The sequence below is a fragment of the Bufo bufo genome, chromosome 6 (assembly GCF_905171765.1).
Source record: "Bufo bufo chromosome 6, aBufBuf1.1, whole genome shotgun sequence".
NCBI lineage: Eukaryota > Metazoa > Chordata > Amphibia > Anura > Bufonidae > Bufo > Bufo bufo.
In genome coordinates, this window is record NC_053394.1 from 6,935,256 (window position 1) to 6,949,782 (window position 14,527).

The following is a 14,527-nucleotide window of genomic DNA, read 5'->3' on the forward strand; positions in this document are numbered from 1 at the left end:
GTACTCAGTCTGGATATTATTCTAGCCTCTGGATGCAAACTTAAATGCTCCAATTCAGTGGCAGCTAGCAGAGATCTTTCAGCTTGTGAGAACATGTGCCTTACCCTGGGCTGGGGATCTCTGGGGGGAGGCGCTGCATTGTCTTATACAGGAACCTCACTGATTTCTGCCGTTTTGCCGCTCGTCTCTTCTGGCATTTTGAGCATCTTGAGCTTTCAATCAAGGATAATCGAATTCTCAGAGGGCGGCAGAAATTGGCGCAGCGCCAAGCGCTCTGTTATTATTTACATGTGGTTTAATGAGTCTGATCCTGAGAAGAACCTCGGTGGGAAATAAAGATTGTGGTAGATGAAGAATAATAAGCGTCCAAGGCGGCCACTTCTCTGCTGACAATGCCATGAGGAACAGTCTACAGGTGCCACCCAGGTGCCACCCAGCATAGAGGGGCATCACCCGAACCCTGAGGCCTTCTCTATGTGCATGGAGGTGACAGATCACAGCGGAGAGACTGAGAGACATTACCCGGAGAGTCCTCGGCATCTGTTACTACCGCGCATACATGGATATCCACTGCACAGTACAACTTCTCCTGTCCTGTATACCGGGTGTAATCCTCAGTATCTGCTCTTATTCTGTATATATATATATACACTGCACAGTACCACTTCTCCTGTCCTGTATACTGGGTGTAATCCTCAGTATCTGCTCTTATTCTGTATATATATACACTGCACAGTACCACTTCTCCTGTCCTGTATACCGGGTGTAATCCTCAGTATCTGCTCTTATTCTGTATATATATACACTGCACAGTACCATTTCTCCTGTATACCGGGTGTAATCCTCAGTATCTGCTCTTATTCTGTATATATATACACTGCACAGTACCACTTCTCCTGTCCTGTATACTGGGTGTAATCCTCAGTATCTGCTCTTATTCTGTATATATATACACTGCACAGTACCACTTCTCCTGTCCTGTATACTGGGTGTAATCCTCAGTATCTGCTCTTATTCTGTATATATATACACTGCACAGTACCACTTCTCCTGTCCTGTATACCGGTTGTAATCCTCAGTATCTGCTCTTATTCTGTATATATATACACTGCACAGTACCACTTCTCCTGTCCTGTATACGGGTGTAATCCTCAGTATCTGCTCTTATTCTGTATATATATACACTGCACAGTACCACTTCTCCTGTCCTGTATACTATATGTAATCCTCAGTATCTGCCCTTATTCTGTGTATATATACAGTACAGACCAAAAGTTTGGACACACCTTCTCATTCAAAGAGTTTTCTTTATTTTCATGACTATGAAGGCATCAAAACTATGAATTAACACATGTGGAATTATATACATAACAAACAAGTGTGAAACAACTGAAAATATGTCATATTCTAGGTTCTTCAAAGTAGCCACCTTTTGCTTTGATTACTGCTTTGCACACTCTTGGCATTCTCTTGATGAGCTTCAAGAGGTAGTCCCCTGAAATGGTCTTCCAACAGTCTTGAAGGAGTTCCCAGAGATGCTTAGCACTTGTTGGCCCTTTTGCCTTCACTCTGCGGTCCAGCTCACCCCAAACCACCTAGATTGGGTTCAGGTCCGGTGACTGTGGAGGCCAGGTCATCTGGCGCAGCACCCCATCGCTCTCCTTCATGGTCAAATAGCCCTTACTTTCTAAGTTTTCCCAATTTTTTGGCTGACTGACCTTTATTTCTTACAGTAATGATGGCCATTCGTTTTTCTTTACTTAGCTGCTTTTTTCTTGCCATAATACAAATTCTAACGGTCTATTCAGTAGGACTATCAGCTGTGTATCCACCTGACTTCTCCTCAACGCAACTGATGGTCCCAACTCCATTTATAAGGCAAGAAATCCCACTTATTAAACCTGACAGGGCACACCTGTGAAGTGAAGACCATTTCAGGGGACTACCTCTTGAAGCTCATCAAGAGAATGCCAAGAGTGTGCAAAGCAGTAATCAAAGCAAAAGGTGGCTACATTGAAGAACCTAGAATTTTTTTCACACTTGTTTGTTATGTATATAATTCCACATGTGTTAATTCATAATTTTGATGCCTTTAGTGTGAATCTACAATTTTCATAGTCATGAAAATAAAGAAAACTCTTTGAATGAGAAGGTGTGTCCAAACTTTTGGTCTGTACTGTATATATATATATACACTGCACAGTACCACTTCTCCTGTCCTGTATACTGGGTGTAATCCTCAGTATCTGCTCTTATTCTGTATATATATATATACACTGCACAGTACCACTTCTCCTGTCCTGTATACTGGGTGTAATCCTCACCACCAATGAGGCCAGGTGAGGCATGAGGGGGGCAGCGGAAGGGCCATGGGCAGTGAGCGCTTTCATGCTCCTCTCTACATATTATCCTGCGTTGCTGCACTCAGTTGAAGGCCATGATGGGGCACAGAAGGGACGTCTCCCTGGTCCACCGTTTCCTCTCATACTCTTTAGTCCTGGTTCCTGTCGGTGTCATCATTATGGCGCTGCCTGATCCGGGCTGCATAGAGCTCAGGGCACAGACGAGAAGAGGTCCGTGTCTTGCGCTGCCTCGCTGACAGCAGAATGGAGGTAAGGGTACTTTCACACTTGCGGCGGGACGGATCCGACAGGCTGTTCACCCTGACGGATCCGTCCTTCCGCTATTTTGCCGTGCCGCCGGACCGCCGCTCCGTCCCCATTGACTATAATGGGGACGGGGGCGGAGCTCCGGCGCAACACGGCAGTGCACGGCGAAAGCCGCCGGACTAAAAAGTCGGACATGCAGTTTATGATTTTTATTTGGCAGCATAGTGTTCGGTTGTAATGGGAGAAAGCACTACGGGAACATTGCGGCTGTAAAAAGGAGCACACATTATAACGGGGCCACTAAGGGACATTCATTGTACTGGGGGCACTAGAAGGGGTAGTTTTTTGTACTGGCACATAAGGTGGCATTTTTTATATTTAGCGCACATTATAAGGGGGTATTTTTTGTACAGGCATACATTATAGGGTGCATTATTACTACTGGGGGCAAAATGAGGGACATTATTACTATTGGGGGCACTGTTACCACATTCTGGCAGAGAATATTACTATTGGTGGGACTTTTGGGAGGCACCCGGCACAGTATCTGCTTAGCACAATTATTTTTGGAGGACACTATGTTTACGGCACTATAAGTTTTGGGGACACTATTTGCTGGACGCAGTTACTTTTTAGGGCAGTGTGTGCCAATAATTATTGAAGGGGCACTATCTGTGGGGTGGTAGTATTTTCAGGGGGATTATCTGTTTCTGCAGGATAGTATTGGGAGGCAAAGCGGGCACAGTATTAGAGGTGGCAGGATGGGGTCTTCAGAAGGTGGGGAGGAGGATAAAAAAGTAATTGTCAAATTGTGCAAAGACCTGAGAAGGCTGAAAGGAATCATCATGGCGGTCTGGTCTGAATGGAGAAGATAAGGAAAGAGAACGTCTACATCAGAGGAGACATCACTGGATGGAAGAGATATGTGGCGCTGTATTATCCTGTACGTTTTGTAGTTCTGTATGTAATGTTTTCCAAGAATGTCTCCAACAGTAGGTCTGGCGGGAAGGGGTTAAGTTAAGAAATTGGCAATGGGGGGGCGCCATTTCAGTTTTCGCCTCAGGCAGCAGAAAGGCTAGGCGCACCCCTGACAGTACCACTTCTGTCCTCTATACTGGCTGATAGCAGGGAGTAATAGTCTGCGTTTCCGTGCACAGCACACGCAGAGGCGCGAGGCTGCAGGTGTCGCTGTCATCAGACGGAGCCGATCTGTTCCTTGTTTGGGGCGAGCGTCTGCCGTACGTCATTAAACATATGGATGTGTGAGGCGCGATTTCCTGGTGCAACACAAAGAAAACCTTTACTCCAGAATCTGCTGCCAAACCCCGTGGGCGTGCACTGAACACCCCCCCATCTGCGCCCACCTGGCAGCACGCTTCCACCAAAACACTTGGCCGCCTTCCAGCGCAGCGACCTGCTGCCGTATTAACCTCATCCTTACTGCTTAGCCATCTTGTGACAGTGAGATTTCCCCTACTTCTGAATTATTTTGGAACTTCTTGGTCAAAAAATCCTGCATTACTGCCCTGTCCCTCAAGATTCCCAAAGAACACTCCTCCCTCTTAGGATCCCCATCTATTACCTTCCTCTCCCTCATCATCCCCATAGATTCTGCCCCTCTCTGGATCAGTATTGGTAACTGCCCCCCAGTTCCTAATTATCCCCATAGATCAATGCTTCATTCTTCAGGATTCCAAGAGAACACTGCCACCATACGTACTTGATCCCTGTAGATCACTGCCTCCCCTCAGGATCCCTATAGATCTTTGTCCTCCATTTCAGCACCCCCTTTTTATAACTGGCCCCACTTCTTCCCCTCGTAGACCACTGCCCCTTTCCTCATGATCCCAGTAGATCACCATCCCCTTGCTCAGGATCACTAAAGATCACAACCCCCTCACTCAGCACCGTCATGAATGAAATCCCTCCCCCTCAGAATCCCCATATACAGTAGCAAGAAAAAGTATGTGAACCCTTTGGAATGATATGGATTTCTGCACAAATTGGTCATAAAATGTGATCTGATCTTCATCTAAGTCACAACAATAGACAATCACAGTCGGCTTAAACTAATAACACACAAAGAGTTAAATGTTACCATGTTTTTATTGAACACACCATGTAAACATTCACAGTGCGGGTGGAGAAAGTATGTGAACCCTTGGATTTAATAACTGGTTGAACCTCCTTTGGCAGCAATAACTTCCACCAAACGTTCCCTGTAGTTGCAGATCAGACGTGCACAATGGTCAGGAGTAATTCTTCACCATTCCTCTTTACAGAACTGTTTCAGTTCAGCAATATTCTTGGGATGTCTGGTGTGAATCGCTTTCTTGAGGTCATGCCACAGCATCTCCATCGGGTTGAGGTCAGGACTCTGACTGGGCCCCTCCAGAAGGCGAATTTTCTTCTGTTTAAGCCATTCTGTTGTTGATTTACTTCTATGCTTTGGGTCGTTGTCCTGTTCCAGCACCCATCTTCTGTTGAGCTTCAGCTGGTGGACAGATGGCCTCAAGTTCTCCTGCAAAATGTCTTGATAAACTTGGGAATTCATTTTTCCTTCAATGATAGCAATCCGTCCAGGCCCTGATGCAGCAAAGCAGCCCCAAACCATGATGCCCCACCACCATACTTCACAGTTGGGATGAGGTTTTGAGGTTGGTGTGCTGTGCCTCTTTTTCTCCACACATAGTGTTGTGTGTTTCTTCCAAACAACTCCACTCTGGTTTCATCTGTCCACAGAATATTTTGCCAGTACTGCTGTGGAACATCCAGGTGCTCTTGTGCAAACTGTGAACGTGCAGCAATGTTTTTTTGGACAGCAGTGGCTTCCTCTGTGGTATCCTCCCATGAAATCCATTCTTGTTTAGTGTTTTACGTATCGTAGATTCGCTAACAGGGATGTTAGCATATGCCAGAGACTTGTAAGTCTTTAGCTGACACTCTAGGATTCTTCTTCACCTCATTGAGCAGTCTGCGCTGTGCTCTTGCAGTCATCTTTACAGGACGGCCACTCCTAGGGAGAGTAGCAGCAGTGCTGAACGTTCTCCATTTATGGACAATGTGTCTTACCGTGGACTGATGAACAGCAAGGCTTTTGGAGATACTTTTATAACCCTTTCCAGCTTTATGCAAGTCAACAATTCTTAATCGTAGGTCTTCTGAGAGCTCTTTTGTGCGAGGCATCATTCACATCAGGCAATGCTTCTTGTGAAAAGCAAACCCAGAACTGGTGTGTGTTTTTTATAGGGCAGGGCAGCTGTGACCAACACCTCCAATCTCATCTCATTGATTGGACTCCAGTTGGCTGACACCTCACTCCAATTAGCTCTTGGAGATGTCATTAGTCTAGGGGTTCACATACTTTTTCCACCTGCACTGTGAATGTTTACATGGTGTGTTCAATAAAAACATGGTAACATTTAACTCTTTGTGTGTTTATTAGTTTAAGCAGACTGTGATTGTCTATTGTTGTGACTTAGATGAAGATCAGATCACATTTTATGACCTACAGTATTTGTGCAGAAATCCATATCATTCCAAAGGGTTCACATACTTTTTCTTGCAACTGTATCTCTGCCTTCTACCTCCAGGATCCCCATAGATCACTGCCCTCTCCCTTCAGGATCTTCATAGATCACTTCCCTCTCCCTCAGGATCCCCATAGATTACTGCCCTCTCCTTCAGGCTCCCCATAGATCACTGCCCTTTCCCTTATGATTCCCATAGATTTCTTCCCTCTCCCTCAGGATTAGTAATGAGCAGCATAGGCAATATTCGAATTCGCAAATTTTTGGCCACATATTCGCCATAAGTTTGCAAATTCGAGAATTCATGATTGCGAAAATCAGTAATGTAATATGCGCATGTTTCACGTGCAACTTCATTACCTATAACAAACAATCGCACAAAGGCTATATGCCAAAAGCAGGTATGTGCAAACCAACAACCTATCCATAAGAAACCCATGAGGTTTATCTAAGGTGTGATTAGTGCTAGTTGTCTCATAGTGCACAAGGCGGCCATTGTAAGGTATGCTGACTGTACCTGTCTCATGGATAGGTTGTTGGCTTGCACATACCCGGCTTTTGGCATATAGCCTTTGAGTGATTGTCTGTTATATGTTGTGTATTGTATATTATATGTAATGATTTAATACTATAACATCTATAAAAATAAATTATTAAAGATAGGTTAAAAAACACTTCTAATAAAAATGTATTAATGATAGGTAAAATAATAACTATAAAAAAAATAGACGATAGCATAATAAGGATTAAAAAAATCTAGAATATTCACAATTACGAACATATAGCATTATATTCTAGATCTTCGTGAATTCTCAAAGTGCCGATGTTCGTGATACAAATTTGCAATTAAAATATTCGCGCTCAACACTACTCAGGATTTCCATAGATCACTGCCCTCGTCTTCAGAATCCCCATAGATCACTGCCCTCTCCCTTAGGATCCCCATAGATCACTGCCCTCTCCCTTAGGATCCCCATAGATCACTGCCCTCTCCCTTAGGATCCCCATAGATCACTGCCCTCGTCTTCAGAATCCCCATAGATTTCTGCCCTTTCCCTCAGGATCCCCATAGATTATTGCCCTCTTCCTTAGGATCCCCATAGATGTCTGCCCTCTCCCTTAGGATCCCAATAGATCACTGCCCTCTACCTCAGGATCCCCATAGATCACTGCCCTCTACCTCAGGACCCCCAATAGATCACTGCCCTCTTCTTCAGGATCCCCATAGATCATTATCCTCTCCCTTAGGATCCCCATAGATTTCTGCCCTCTCCCTCAGGAACCTCAATAGATCATTGCCCTCTTCCTTAGGATCCCCATAGATCACTGCCCTCTCCCTCAGGATCCCCATAGATCACTGCCCTCTCCCTTAGGATCCCCATAGATCTCTGCCCTCTCCCTCAGGATCCCCATAGATCTCTGCCCTCTAACTCAGGATCCCCATAGATCACTGCCCTCTCCCTCAGGATCCCCATAGATCTCTGCCCTCTAACTCAGGATCCCCATAGATCTCTGCCCTCTCCCTCAGGATCCCCATAGATCACTGCCCTCTCCCTTAGGATCCCCATAGATCTCTGCCCTCTCCCTCAGGATCCCCAAAGATCTCTGCCCTCTAACTCAGGATCCCCATAGATCACTGCCCTCTCCCTTAGGATCCCCATAGATCACTGCCCTCTAACTCAGGATCCCCATAGATCTCTGCCCTCTAACTCAGGATCCCCATAGATCTCTGCCCTCTCCCTCAGGATCCCCATAGATCACTGCCCTCTCCCTCAGGATCCCCATAGATCACTGCCCTCTCCCTTAGGATCCCCATAGATCACTGCCCTCTCCCTTAGGATCCCCATAGATCACTGCCCTCTCCCTTAGGATCCCCATAGATCACTGCCCTCTCCCTCAGGATCCCCATAGATCACTGCCCTCTTTTTCAGGATCCCGACAGATCACTGCCCCCATTTCCACAGGGTTCCTTCAGATCACTGCCCCCATTTCCACAGGGTTCCTTCAGATCACTGCCCCCCCTTCCCCCTCTGGATTCACATGCAGTTTAGTCACAACCCAGAGAAGTTGTGAAGGACCCGAGTGATGTCACCGTGTGGGCGGGGTCCTGTGTTGTGTGTGAGACGTTACTGGTATTCCTCTATAAGTTTGGAGGAGTTGTAGTTCTTTCCTTATACTCACTCCCATAGCCCCTTATAACATGCTAGAAATGTTTGGAGTTGTCGTTCTCTCATCTTATATCCCCCCTCCCTGTAATGGCCCCATAATAACAGTCTGGACATGCTGGGAGTTGTAGTTTTGTCCTGTTATACTCCACTCCCTGTAATGGCCACTAACACCCCATAATAACAGTCTGGACATGCTGGGAGTAGTGGTTCTCTTCTAGCAGACTACAGATGCCACTGTATGACGCCCGTCTGGAGAAGCACTTTAACCTACATGACTAAGGGACCCGGTGGTTTCGAAACGCGTTGGATGAACTTTGTCCCTTGGAAGCATCCGTAGGACTGTTGTGATGTCACACGAAAACGCTCCCAAACCTTTTACTTGCCGGCTCCTTCACGCGCGGATCAGCTACCGGCCGGATGCGGCGCGAGGAAAGTAAGTAGAACCAGAACCGCTTCGGAAGGACTTTCACCGCTCCAGTGGAGAAGATCTGAATGATAACACCATCCGCTCCCCGTCTCTTGTGCAGGTTGTAATATTAGCAACTTGAATCTATGTAGTTAGCATATTCTATCTGGATCTCTAGCCAATCTCTTAACCAGCGCCGGGATTTTACCTATAATGTCTATTACAAATCGTGATGTGAACACGGCCTTACACTTGAGTAATAACCAGGGCAGTTTCTAGGAAATTTTACCAACAGTGCGAACATTGCAAAAGCGCCCCCCCCCCCCCCCCCCCCTTCACGTTTAAAAAGGACCTTTCATGGGTCCCAACATTGCAAGATAACCATCAGGCGGTGTAGAGCGGCGCCCAGGGATCTCACTGCACTTACTATTATCCCTGGGCGCCGCTCCGTTCGCCCGCTCTGGCCCCCGGTATATTCCACGCGCTGTATGGTAATTGCTCCTGGGCGTTCCTTCTCTCCTGGGTGTTCCTTCTCTCTTGGGCGTTCCTTCTCTCTTGGGCGTTCCTTCTCCCCTGGGCGTTCCTTCTCCCCTGGGCGTTCCTTCTCCCCTGGGCGTTCCTTCTCCCCTGGGCGTACCTTCTCTCCTGGGCGTTCCTTCTTCCTTCCTTCTCCCCTGGGCGTTCCTTCTTCCTTCCTTCTCCCCTGGGCGTTCCTTCTCCCCTGGGCGTTCCTTCTCCCCTGGGCGTTCCTTCTCTCCTGGGCGTTCCTTCTCTCCTGGGCATTCCTTCTTCCTTCCTTCTCCCCTGGGCGTTCCTTCTCTCCTGGGCGTTCCTTCTTCCTTCCTTCTCCCCTGGGCGTTCCTTCTCTCCTGGGCGTTCCTTCTTCCTTCCTTCTCCCCTGGGCGTTCCTTCTCTCCTGGGCGTTCCTTCTTCCTTCTCTCCTGGGCGTTCCTTCTCCCCTGGGCGTTCCTTCTCCCCTGGGCGTTCCTTCTCCCCTGGGCGTTCCTTCTCCCCTGGGCGTTCCTTCTCTCCTGGGCGTTCCTTCTTCCTTCTCTCCTGGGCGTTCCTTCTACCCTGGGCGTTCCTTCTCCCCTGGGCGTTCCTTCTCTCCTGGGCGTTCCTTCTTCCTTCCTTCTCCCCTGGGCATTCCTTCTCTCCTTCTCCCTTCCTTCTCCCCTGGGCGTTCCTTCTCCCCTGGGTGTTCTTCCTCCCAGGCTGTGACGCTCTGCGCAGTGATTGGACAGCGCTACAGCCGGGGAGAAGGAACGCCCCCAGGAGAGAAGGAACGCCCCCAGGAGAGAAGGAACGCCCAGGGAGAAACAGAGCAGACTCCTCCCGGGTGAACCGATTGTAGCAATCCCCATACAGCGCGGGAGAAGGTAACGGGGCCACAGCGGGCGAACGTAGCGGCGCCCTGGGATAATAGTAAGTGCAGTGAGATCCCTGGGCGCCGCTCTACATGGCCAGATAGTTGTCTTACAATATTGGGACCCATGAAAGGTCCTCTTTAAAGTCTCCACAGATCTCAGTTTGGTCACTTTCCTTTTCTTTTCAGTTTGTTTACACATACCTCTTCCATCCAGGGTAATACAGCGCCTCATACCTCTTCCATCCAGGGTAATACAGCGCCTCATACCTCTACCATCCAGGGTAATACAGCGCCTCATACCTCTACCATCCAGGGTAATACAGCGCCCCATACCTCTTCCATCCAGGGTAATACAGCGCCTCATACCTCTTCCATCCAGGGTAATACAGCGCCTCATACCTCTACCATCCAGGGTAATACAGCGCCTCATACCTCTACCATCCAGGGTAATACAGCACCTCATACCTCTTCCATCCAGGGTAATGCAGCGCCTCATACCTCTACCATCCAGGGTAATACAGCGCCTCATACCTCTTCCATCCAGGGTAATACAGCGCCTCATACCTCTACCATCCAGGGTAATACAGCGCCCCATACCTCTTCCATCCAGGGTAATGCAGCGCCTCATACCTCTACCATCCAGGGTAATACAGCGCCTCATACCTCTTCCATCCAGGGTAATACAGCGCCTCATACCTCTACCATCTAGGGTAATACAGCACCTCATGCCTCTTCCATCCAGGGTAATTCAGCGCCCCATACCTCTTCCATCCAGGGTAATACAGCGCCTCATACCTCTTCCATCCAGGGTAATGCAGCGCCTCATACCTCTACCATCCAGGGTAATACAGCGCCCCATACCTCTTCCATCCAGGGTAATGCAGCGCCTCATACCTCTACCATCCAGAGTAATGCAGCGCCTCATACCTCTTCCATCCAGGGTAATACAGCGCCCCATACCTCTTCCATCCAGGGTAATGCAGCGCCTCATACCTCTACCATCCAGGGTAATACAGCGCCTCATACCTCTTCCATCCAGGGTAATACAGCGCCTCCTACCTCTACCATCCAGGGTAATACAGCACCTCATACCTCTTCCATCCAGGGTAATACAGCGCCTCATACCTCTTCCATCCAGGGTAATACAGCGCCTCATACCTCTACCATCCAGGGTAATACAGCGCCTCATACCTCTACCATCCAGGGTAATACAGCGCCTCATACCTCTTCCCTCCAGGGTGATACAGCGCCTCATACCTCTTCCATCCAGGGTGATACAGCGCCTCATACCTCTTCCATCCAGGGTAATACAGCGCCTCAAACCCTTTACCATCCAGGGTAATACAGCGCCTCATACCTCTTCCATCCAGGGTAATACAGCGCCTCATACCTCTACCATCCAGGGTAATACAGCGCCTCATACCTCTTCCATCCAGGGTAATACAGCGCCTCATACCTCTACCATCCAGGGTAATACAGCGCCTCATACCTCTACCATCCAGGGTAATACAGCGCCTCATACCTCTTCCATCCAGGGTAATACAGCGCCTCAAACCCTTTACCATCCAGGGTAATACAGCGCCTCATACCTCTTCCATCCAGGGTAATACAGCGCCTCATACCTCTACCATCCAGGGTAATACAGCGCCTCATACCTCTTCCATCCAGGGTAATACAGCGCCTCATACCTCTTCCATCCAGGGTAATACAGCGCCTCATACCTCTACCATCCAGGGTGATACAGCGCCCCGTACCTCTTACATCCAGGGTAATACAGCGCCCCATACCTCTTCCAACCAGGGTAATACAGCGCCTCATACCTCTACCATCCAGGGTAATACAGCGCCTCATACCTCTACCATCCAGGGTGATACAGCGCCTCATACCTCTACCATCCAGGGTAATACAGCGCCTCATACCTCTACCATCCAGGGTGATACAGCGCCCCGTACCTCTTACATCCAGGGTAATACAGCGCTTCATACCTCTTCCATCCAGGGTGATACAGCGCCTCATACCTCTACCATCCAGGGTGATACAGCGCCCCGTACCTCTTACATCCAGGGTAATACAGCGCTTCATACCTCTACCATCCATGGTAATACAGCACCTCATACCTCTACCATCCATGGTAATACAGCACCTCATACCTCTTCCATCCAGGGTGATACAGCGCCTCATACCTCTTACATCCAGGGTAATACAGCGCCTCATACCTCTTCCATCCGGGGTGATACAGCGCCTCATACCTCTACCATCCAGGGTAATACAGCGCCTCATACCTCTACCATCCAGGGTGATACAGCGCCTCATACCTCTACCATCCAGGGTAATACAGCGCCTCATACCTCTACCATCCAGGGTAATACAGCGCCCCATACCTCTTCCATCCAGCGACGTCTCTTTGATGTAGATGTTCTCTTTCCTCGTCTTCTCCTTTCAGACCTTCAGACCAGACACCATTTTTCGTCTCTGCAGTTTGACAAAAAAAATCTTAGTTTACTACTTTTCCATCATCCTCCCATCTTCTGGACAAATCCTCCTAACACCCCCAATACTGTGCCGCTGTGCCCCCCAATATTATACTGCAGAAACAGATAATACTAGTACCACGCAGAGCCCCCCATATAAAATACCCCTTCTTTGTGGCCTCAGTAGAAGCCCCCATAGATGCCCCCCCAATCATGTGCCACAAGTATTGTCCCGTATAATAAAAACACTTATACTTACCTCCATGTCAGCGATGCGATGCAGCCTCTTCCGGCCTGTGTCCCGCGCTGTACGGCTCAGGCGGCCCGATGACGTCATTGCGCCGCCTGCACTGGCCTCTAATAGGAGGCAATTGACCCGTTGCCTCCCCCCTGCATTGCCAGTGTGACCAGCGTCCCCCTTTGACCTGCGCCCCGTGCGGTGGCACCCCTCGCCCGGCCCTGGTAATAACGACCCTTATCGGACAGATTGCGGACAGACAGGCAGTTCTCCATCGTTACATTTGTAGTTATGACGAGCGCTCCTCCCGCTCCTGTATACCGGGTGTCCGTAACATCTCCGATGAGTCTCGGGCACTAACGGATCCGGACCCGCGCCACAATCATTGATGAGTCCGGGTTCAGATTCGTGCACCGCTGCTCAGGTGCTTGCCTGAGACCAAGATCGTCTCGCGATAACGGCAGCCATCTTTACACGGCCTCATCGGAGCCAATAGATTTCACTGTACGGAAATAGGGATTGTAATGAAATTCAGTCATTGAGCTGAACGACCCCGATTCGCTCATCACTGATTTGTATGTATTGGAGGGAGGAGGATGGGAGTTATCCTGGTAGATGTAGTGTTCTGCAGTCTATGACCGCTCCACCTGGCGGTGACCCAGCTCTCCCCGGATGCTGCACCGGTGTCCGGCTGAGAGAACAATGCGCTGCTTTTTTAATGTAGTAATCTTTACCCCTTTACCCTCTTTTCTGCTCATGAGTGTGTCAGTCTTCACTGTTGTTCTGGCATTGTATTCAGAATGAACCAGGAAGGCTCAGGATGGACAGGGCTGTAGGTGTCTCCCAGGTAAAGTCATCCAGCATTGTAGGAGAACAAAGTGACCATAAATGATGAGATGAAGCTGTAAGAATCCATAACCTGTGGGGATCAAAGGGAGGGACAGGAGATCTATAAGGATCTGGGGGAGGGGGAGGAGATCTATAAGGATCCGGGGGAGGGTGATGAGATCTATGGGGATCTGGGGGAGGGGGAGGAGATCTATGGGGATCCAGGGGAAGGGGAGGAGATCTATGGGGATCCAGGGGAAGGGGAGGAGATCTATAAGGATCCGGGGGAGGGGGAGGAGATCTATGGGGATCCGGGGGAGGGGGATGAGATCTATGGGGATCTGGGGGAGGGGGAGGAGATCTATGGGGGCCTGGGGGAGGGACAGGAGATCTATGGGGATCCAGGGGAAGGGGAGGAGATCTATAAGGATCCGGGGGAGGGGGAGGAGATCTATGGGGATCTGGGGGAGGGGGAGGAGATCTATGGGGATCTGGGGGAGGGGGAGGAGATCTATGGGGCCTGAGGGAGGGGGAGGAGATCTATGGGGATCCAGGAGAAGGGGAGGAGATCTATGGGGATACGAGGGAGGGGGAGGAGATCTATGGGGATCAAAGGGAGGGACAGGAGATCTATAAGGATCCGGGGGAGGGGGATGAGATCTATGGGGATCTGGGGGAGGGGGAGGAGATCTATGCGGATCTGGGGGAGGGGGAGGAGATCTATGGGGCCTAAGGGAGGGGGAGGAGATCTATGGGGATCCAGGAGAAGGGGAGGAGATCTATGGGGATACGGGGGAGGGGGATGAGATCTATGGGGATCTGGGGGAGGGGGAGGAGATCTATGGGGATCTGGGGGAGGGGGAGGAGATCTATGGGGGCCTGGGGGAGGGACAGGAGATCTATGGGGA

The 14,527-nt window shown here is 49.3% G+C and overlaps 1 protein-coding gene across 24 annotated transcripts in view; it reads left to right on the plus strand.

The window, feature by feature from the left end:
- ABLIM1 (actin binding LIM protein 1) overlaps positions 1-14,527 on the plus strand; it is a 269,963-nt gene that overhangs the window by 123,606 nt on the left and 131,830 nt on the right. The gene's annotated exons all lie outside the window — the stretch shown is intronic.